This window comes from Felis catus, chromosome D1 (assembly GCF_018350175.1).
Source record: "Felis catus isolate Fca126 chromosome D1, F.catus_Fca126_mat1.0, whole genome shotgun sequence".
NCBI classification, from domain to species: Eukaryota; Metazoa; Chordata; class Mammalia; order Carnivora; family Felidae; genus Felis; species Felis catus.
Genome location: NC_058377.1, coordinates 1,035,886 through 1,044,405, shown reverse-complemented (window position 1 = coordinate 1,044,405; position 8,520 = coordinate 1,035,886). Strand labels below are relative to the sequence as shown.

Sequence of the window (8,520 nt, the reverse complement as noted above, 5' to 3'; positions counted from 1 at the left end):
CCCTCCCCTCCCCCCCCCGCCCCGGGCGGCCTTTCAGAGGGCCGGCGCCGCGCGCTCGCGCCCGGGCAGCGGCCGCGTGCTCGGGGTCGGCCCGGTCGCGCGTCCCCGCCGGCGGTGGCAGGAGCGAGGGCGCGGGCGGAAGCGCGGGTTCCCCGTGGGCCTAGCTGCAGTGCCTGGGACGGCGGCGTGGCCTTCTTCGTTTCCGGTAGCGAGGTGTGTGTGTGCGTGTTTGTTTTCGCCTGGTTGGTTGTTTTTGTAACTAGGGTGGGCCTGGCTATAAAAAAAAAAAAAAAAAAAAAGTCCCCTCCTTTAGGCTCTTGTCCCGCACCGGACAGCTCTCAGTGACCGCGGTCCTCTCCGGGACACCGGGGTCTGTGCACCTGCCCTCCCTCCAGCTGCCCGGCGCACGCGGGGGGACGGCCTGCCGGGTACCGGATGGATAGGGGCGCTCAACCGACTGCCCCGCCTTCCAGCACAGCTAAGATGGTCAGGAGCCAAAGGAAATCCTGTAACGTTATTCGGGAATTCTTCCTCCCGTGGAAACAAAACGGATGCCCGTTCCATTCGGCGCAGTCGGCACGGGCTGGGGCGTCTTCAGGATGCGGTGGCTCCGGCCGCCCAGGGCAGTCGGGGCTCCAGCTGGAAGGGGCCAACGTGACTGAGTTCATGTCACGGGGAAATCGCAGTCCACTTCCGACCCTGCCCCGTTCAAAACCTGGCAAAGACGTTTTCGACTCAGCTTGGAGGTGACTGAAAACCTTTTTTGTGGGCGTTATATGCTTTTGATCTTGTAGCCACCAAGAGGATTTTTGAAACACGAAACTCCTCTGGACATTTTTAACTTTAAAGCATAAAAGTTGTCACGGTTGCGAAGCACCTGCAGAATGCAGACATAGGTATTTTGGAACACAGTGGATCCGGCCCTCTTTTCAACCGATTGGTCGAATACAAATACCACAGCCAGCCATTCGATACCCACCATCGTCCATTAAACATCAGCTCGGCTTCAATAACTGTAAATATTATAGCGTTGCGTTTTGTTCTTGAACATTTTACTGCCCCCACAGATTTTTATTTAATTTTATTTGTTATTCCAATATAGGTAACATACAGTGTTATATTAGTTTCTGGTGCCTCCACAGTATTTCCATATATGTTTGCAAGGGGCAGCTTTATGATCACCCTGGCACATATTTCTGAAACAAAATGTGTATAAATTGAAATTCGTTTTTTTCCAAGCAAGGCACCTGGGGGGCTCAGTTGGTTAAGTGTCTGACTTTTGGTTTCGACTCAGGTTATGATCTCACAGTTCATGGGTTCCAACCCCCAGCCTCCGGCTCTGTTGACAGCACAGAGCCTGCTTGGGATCCTCTCTCTTTCTCTCTCTCTCTCTCTCTCTCTCTCTCTCTCTCTCTCTCTCTCAATAAATAAATAACACTTGAAATTATTTTTTCCTGTGATCAAAAGGCTCTAAGTGTTAAAAATTTCTCTTTGATTGCATTACTGATACTAGTTTCAATACTTATTATACAGTTGGTGAAAACAATACGGATCAGGGGCATCTGGGTGGCTCAGTCAGTTCAGCGAATGACCCTTGATTTCAGCTCAGGTCATAATCTTCATGGTTCGTGGGATTGAGCCCTGCATCGGGCTCTGCGCTGACAGCACAGAGCCTGCTTGGGATTTTCTCTCTCCCTCTCTCTGTGCCCCTCACCTGCTCTCTCTCTCTCTCTCTCAATAAACAAACTTTAAAATAGTTTTAAAGATTTAAAAATTAAAAAATGTAGATCACAAATGTTGATAATTACTAAATATAAAAAGTAAAACTCTATTATAAATGCAATCTCAGTGGGGGTGTCAGCTTATATTTGAACAATGTTCAACTGTGTGTTCATCAGTATTACCTATTACTAACTATAATAGGGCCCAGCATAGATTCTGCTCCTTTTATTGCTAAAGATTCTAAGTGTTGAAAACCTTCTTTACATAAGTAAGTATAGACAGGACCAGAAAAATGTCATTTGTCAATTTTTCACAATATTTTGACCTCCTGTTTTATACCTCCAAAATCCTTTAATGATCTTTAATTAAAAATTGTAATTAGTTACTAGCAGACAGCTCAATTTTGTTGAAATCGGTGACTTGGAAACCACAGGCCCTTTGTTCCCAGAGAGAGTTGCCAGAGTTAGCAAATGAAAATACAGGACACCTCGTTAAATTTAAATCTGAGATAAAACAACAAATAGTTTGGTGGTATAAGGTTGTCTCATACAATACATATTCATTGATGATCTTACATTCACATCGAACTGGCTGTCCTAGGTTTCATCTGGCAGCGCTATACCCAGATTTGAGAGTCATTCATGTTCTCAGCACTAATGCCAATTATCTCCAATTGTTCAGGAAGACTTTACACCTGGGGTTAGACGCTATTTTACAAGCCAAGATGGGTGAGCACGAAGCCTTCTCTTCAAGAAGAGAGCCCCACGGTGAACAGGTTGGTGACAAGGCGGGACAGCCTGGCCCCGTTCGCAGCTCTTGTTTTCAGGCTGATCAGGTTTAGGAAGAGCCCCACGTGGACTTGAAGCACCAGGCTGTCCGTTCCTTTAACACTGAGTTCCCACTTGCCTGGGGCTAATCTTTGTGAAGGCGTGGTGAGCCTGCCCAAGGGAGTACCTGTCCCAACTGAACGACCAGCGGCCTGAGGAATCCCGGTGGGACTGGCTTTCCCAGGTGCTTCGGCACAATGAGAGTGGAGAGGAGACGTACCTGCCAGGCCCCGGAGTGCATCACCACGTCTCCTCCGCAACATTTCACGCAACTTTAACGATGGATTTTTAAAAAATGTTTACTTATTTATTTTAGGAGAGACAGAGAGAGAGAGAAAATGGGCAGGGGAGGGGCAGAGAGAGAGAGGAAGAGAGAGAGAATCCCAAACAGGCTCCGCACTGTCAGCACGGATGTGGGGCTCGAGCCCACAAACCATGAGATCATGACCTGAGCTGAAAGAAAGAATCAGATGCTTAACTGCCTGAGCCACCCAGGCTCCCCAGTGATTGATGTTTTAAAAATAATTGCTTTCCTATAATAATGCTAAGGTGCACAGGAGCAAGGCTGCATGTATTTTGTTCAGCACACTATTCTAGTACAAGCAGGGTACCTGTAAATAGGGAGTGTTCAATGAATCTCTGTTGACTGAATGACAAAAACGGACTCAGTGTATCCACTTGGACCCTCTCTCTCCTAAACCTGCACCCATTTTTTAAATAGTGAAAGATAACTTACCTTTTCCCTCCCAACACTGTGAATATCCCAACTATTTTATATAAAAACTCCACTCTTCCTTACAGCACCCAAACATTACCTAAATATGTTTTCTCTCCAATACTCTTGTACACACAGAAGGAAGCGAGGAAATGCTTCAGGACAATGACAAGATAGACACACGAGGCCATTAGTATCTGGTTTACAACAGCTTTCTTCTGCTGTTCCTGTCTAAGCAGGGTATGAGAAGCGTGTTCACCCCATTCCTGGTTTGGAACTTCTAGGACTCTCAGCTGTGGTGTGTTCTCATTATCCTATTCTATTTAAATCAAGTTTAAAATATCTGTTTCCCTTGAGGGCGATCATGATGAAAAAAATACTCCCTCTCTGGAAGGAATTTCACGTGGTCGTAAGTGCTCTAACAACTTCAGCGCCAGTCCAAGGGTATTTCACTCTAAGTTAGTAGATTTTTAGTTAAGGAGATACATAGAAATTCTGCCCCGGAGTCTAGAACTGAAAGTAAAAGTGAAATCTAACAGAGGGGACATGGTGTTCCTGATTCCAAAGCAAATACGAGTCACTGTGAATGTTGGGGATTTCCTGGTCTGTTGGCAACTTCGTAACTTGCAAATAAAACACAGATCAGCCTTGAACAAGTGCTAATGAAGAAGTTTACCTGGAAGTGTCTGTTCGTGTAGACAAAGTGATGACGCTGGGCCTCATACATGGTGGCTTACTTTTGATTTCTTTGTCCTGACAGCACTTTACCCGTATAATTTACATTACACAGTCAAAGTGCACACATCTTACGTGCACAGCTCATGAATCTTAACAAATGTGTATACTTGGGGGACCACCAACCAGACCGATACCAAGAACACTTTCCCACCACCCCAGGAAATTCCTTCATGCCTGTTTTCGGTCAATACTTATCTGTATAGCCCGGCTCCCCGCCTCAGGCACTGTTCTGGTATCTTCTACCTCAGCTTTGGTTTGTCTGTTCTCACACTTCACAGAAGTGGAATTGCATGGTGTGCACTCATAAAGGCTTCTTTCACTAACTATTTGTAGTTTCATCCACACTGTACCACATCTTAGCAGTTTGCTCATTTTACTGACAAATGGTGTCTATCACCATAATTTGTGTATTCATTCTCCTGCTCATGGACGTTTGGGTTATTTCCTGGTTTGACCCCTTATGCAGAGTGAAGTTACGAACATCTTGGTCTGAGTCTTTGTGCGACTCTACGGATTCGTTTCTGTTTTGTAAACGCCCGGACACGGAATTGCGTGGGGTAGGTGCGTGTTTGTTTTCACAAGGAACGTTACACCCTGCCAGCAAATGTGTAACAACTCTACGTGCTGAACATCCCTCCTAGGCTTAGAATTGTTAACTTTCTAAATCTGACCTCTTCCTGGGAGTACGTCCTGGTATCTCATTATGCTTCTAATTTTTATTTCCCTGGTAATTGATGATGAATATATTTTCATATGCGCCTTCATGACTTCGATCCCCTCTTCTGTGAAGCGACTGTTCAAATCTTCTATTTTTAAACTAAATCAGTGGGGCGCCTGGGTGGCTCAGTTGGTTGAGCGTCCAACTTCGGCTCAGACTGTGATCTCACGGTTCATGAGTTCAAACCCCACATCGGGCTCTGTGCTGACAGTTCAGAGCCTGGAGCCTGCTTTGGATTCTGTGTGTGTCTCTCTCTCTCTCTGCCCCTACCCGGCTCACACACTGTTTCTCTCTCTCAAAAATAAGTAAACATTAAAAAACATTTTAAACTAAATTGATTGACTTTTTATTATTGACTGAAGGGAATTCTTTATATATTCTGCATATGAGTCCTCTGTTGTGTGCATTGTGAATATTTTCTACAAGTTGGTGGCTTGCCTCTTGCCTTTACTAACAGTTTCTTTTAATAGGTAGAATATTTTAATTCTGATGGAGCCTAAGTTAATGTTTTCTTTTATGTAGAGTACAATTTATATCCCATTTAAGAAGTCATTATCTACCTCAAGATCATAAAGATTTTCTTCTATGTTTTTTTTCCAGAAGCTGTGATATTAACCCTTACACTTAGGACTATGATTCATCTCAGATTAATTTTTGCACATGGTGTGAGTTGAGGGCCTAGGTTCATTTTATTTATATGTGTGTGTGTGTGTGTGTGTGTGTGTGTGTGTGTGCTATAGATAGATATGTAGATATGTAGGTTTCACACCCAGCATAGACCCCAACACAGGGCTTGAACTTGTGGCCATGACACCAAGACCTGAGCTGAGATCAAGAGTTGGACATTTAACCAACTGAGCCACCCAGGTGTCCCTCTCTTTTTTTTTTTTCTAAATATTGTTTTAACACTGTTTATTGAAAAGACTCTTTTCCTCATTGAATTGCTTTGGTGTCTTTGTCAAAAATCGATTGAACTTACATGTGGAGGGGTTTTTTTGGACACTGTATTGTGTTCTGTTTCTCTATTTGTCTATCTTTATGCCAAAAGCATACTGTATAAGTCACTGTATGTTTAAAATAAGCAGTGATACCAAATACCATTAGTCAAACTTTGTTTTTTTTTTTTCAAAATTATCTTGGTTGAGTCCTTTCAATTTTTGTATAATTCTTAGAATTGTGAATATCTTTTTAATTTTTTTTCTTAATTTTTTAAATTTATTTTTGAGACAGAGAGAGACAGAGCATGAGCAGGGAAGGGGCAGAGAGAGAGGGAGACACAGAATCGGAAGCAGGCTCCAGACTCTGAGCTGTCAGCACAGAGCCCAACGCAGGGCTCGAACTCACAGACTGTGAGATCATGAGCTGAGCTGAAGTCGGATGCTCAACCGACTGAGCCACCCAGGAGCCCGTGAATATCTTTTTAAAAGTTACCAGGAATTTGATTAGCATTACATTCAATCTATAGGTCAATTTTAGAAGTACTGATGTCAACGTTATTGAGTCTTCTTTTTTTAATGTTTATTATTTTGAGAGAGAGAGAGTGGGGAGGAGGGGCAGAGAGAGAAAAGAGCAAGAATCTCCAGCAGGCTCCATGCTGTCAGTGCAGAGCTTGGTGCAGGGCTTGAACGCATGAACCATAAGATCATGACCTGAACTGAAACCGAGGGTTAGATGCTTACCTGACTGAGCCACCCAGGTGCCCTGTTACTGAGTCTTCTAATCCATGAACACGGTATGTCCCTCCATCCACTGCCTTATTTAATTTCCTTGTGTTCAGTACAAAGATCTTACCTTTTGTTACATTTATTCCTAAATATATTTTTATGCTATAATATTTTTTTTAATTTAGATTTCCAGGTGGTAATAATTTTTTTTAATGTTTTTCAATGTTTATTTATTTTTGAGAGACACAGAGAGACAGAGTGTGAGTAGGGAAAGGCAGAGAGAGAGGGAGTCACAGAATTCAAAGCAGGCTCCGGGCTCTGAGCTGTCAGCACAGAGCCTGATGTGGGGCTCGAACCCACGCACCATGAGATCATGACCTGAGCCGAAGTTGGACGCCCAACCGACTGAACCACCCAGGCGCCCCGGTAATATTATTTTTAAACTGAGTGTTCAGTTATTTGTTGTTAGAAAGTGGAAATAAAATCAATTTTAGTATAAGGATCTTCTGTCCTGCTACCTTGCTAAATTCACTTATTGTAGCCAATCCTTAGATTCTTCCGGATTTTCTTTAGCAAACTACCATGTCATCAATATATAAAAACAGGGGCATCTGGGTGGCTCAGTCAATTAAGCATCCAACTCTTGGTTTTGGCTCAAGTCTTAATCTCACAGTTTATGGGTCTGAACCCCTGTTGGGCTCTGCGCTAACAACATGGAGTCTGCTTGGGATTTTTCTCCCTCTATCCATTCTCTCTCTGCACCTCCCCCACTTGCACTTTCTATCTCAAAATAAATAAATAAAGTTACAAAAAAAAAAAAAAAAAAAAGAATTTCCAGGGGTGCCTGAGTGGCTCAGTCAGTTAAGCATCTGACTTCAGCTCACATAATGATCTCAGGGTTCATAAGTTTGAGACCCACATCAGGTTCTGTGCTGTCATCTGGAGCCTGCTTTGTATCCTCTGCCCCCCCCCCCCCGCCCCTCCCTCTTTCACACTCTCTCTCTTTCAAAAATAAAAATAAACATGTTTAAAAAAATGTCCAAATATTTTTTAAAAATAGATAAAAACAATTGTATTTCTTTCTTTCATTTATTTTTTCTTGCTTGATTGCACAAGTCAGGACCTCTAATACAATGGTGATGAGACTTGATTAGGGTCAACCTCCTTGCCTTATTCCTCACTCAGGGAAAAAGTGATGTTACCCATAGATTTCTCATATATTCTTTACCTGATTGAGGAGGTTTCTTTTTTTTCTGTTTATTCTGTGAATATGGAGAATTGCTTTGATTTATTTATGAGTATTAAACCAACCCTGCATTTCTAGGATAAACTCCACTTGCTCAGGATCTCATAGCCTTATTATGTATTGCTGGATTTCATTTCCTAATATTATGTTCAGGATTTTTTAGTTGAGGGTAGAAAAGGAGAGAAACAAGAGGAAAATGGAAGTGGAATAATTAAGATACCAGGAAAACACAGAGCACCGCTAGCACAAACTATTTAAATTCGGTAGAGGAGGTAAGAGCCGATTAAAAGTCAACAGTTTATATTAAACACACTTGCTGTGTTGGTGACCGGAGAGAAGGATGTGATGAAATACACTTACCCTGTTCGATCCCACGAAGTCAGTGTCACTGGCAGAATTTCACAGCCAGGAGGCCTCGGGCAGTGGCCGCAGACTCGCATCAGCCACGGACAATTCTCTGAAGTGGGTCGGGGCGGAAGCAGTTAGTGGCTCTCACGGATTTGGGTTCCGGTGCAAAGGGAGATAAAGCAGGCGGAGTCACAACAGAAGGCAAAAGAACACTAGGCATGTGCCCCCGGACTGGACCGATTCTTACAGGGGCCAAACCAGCTGAACACGTGATCCATTTGCGGGAGAGGATGCTGGGAATGACAGTCTCCTCTGCTGGCGGGGAGATAAGGCTCTCGGACCCGGGGAGGCTTGTTTAGGGCAGAGGAACTGGGCGAAGAAGACTGGACGACGTTGTGGGAGAGAGAGTGCATCCAAACACTGTGTGTGTGGGAGCGCGCTGGGCTGACTGGTCTCCCCACTCGCAAAGCTCCCCAGGCTCCCTGAATCCGTGCCTAGGAAGGTTTGAGGACGTGTCTAAGGGGCAGCAAGTTTAAAAGCTG

At 44.0% G+C, this 8,520-nt stretch overlaps 1 long non-coding RNA gene across 2 annotated transcripts; it reads left to right on the top strand.

Moving 5' to 3' along the window:
- Window positions 1–55: 55 nt before the first annotated feature.
- On the top strand, window positions 56–4,688 carry LOC109491753. Of its 2 annotated transcripts, XR_006585841.1 has the most exons (4): window positions 62–213; window positions 301–1,015; window positions 2,404–2,497; window positions 3,403–4,688. It is a non-coding gene; the product is annotated as an uncharacterized LOC109491753 (long non-coding RNA). The 2 variants fall into 2 exon arrangements; XR_002145209.3 differs by having other exon boundaries at window positions 56–1,015.
- Window positions 4,689–8,520: the final 3,832 nt, after the last annotated feature.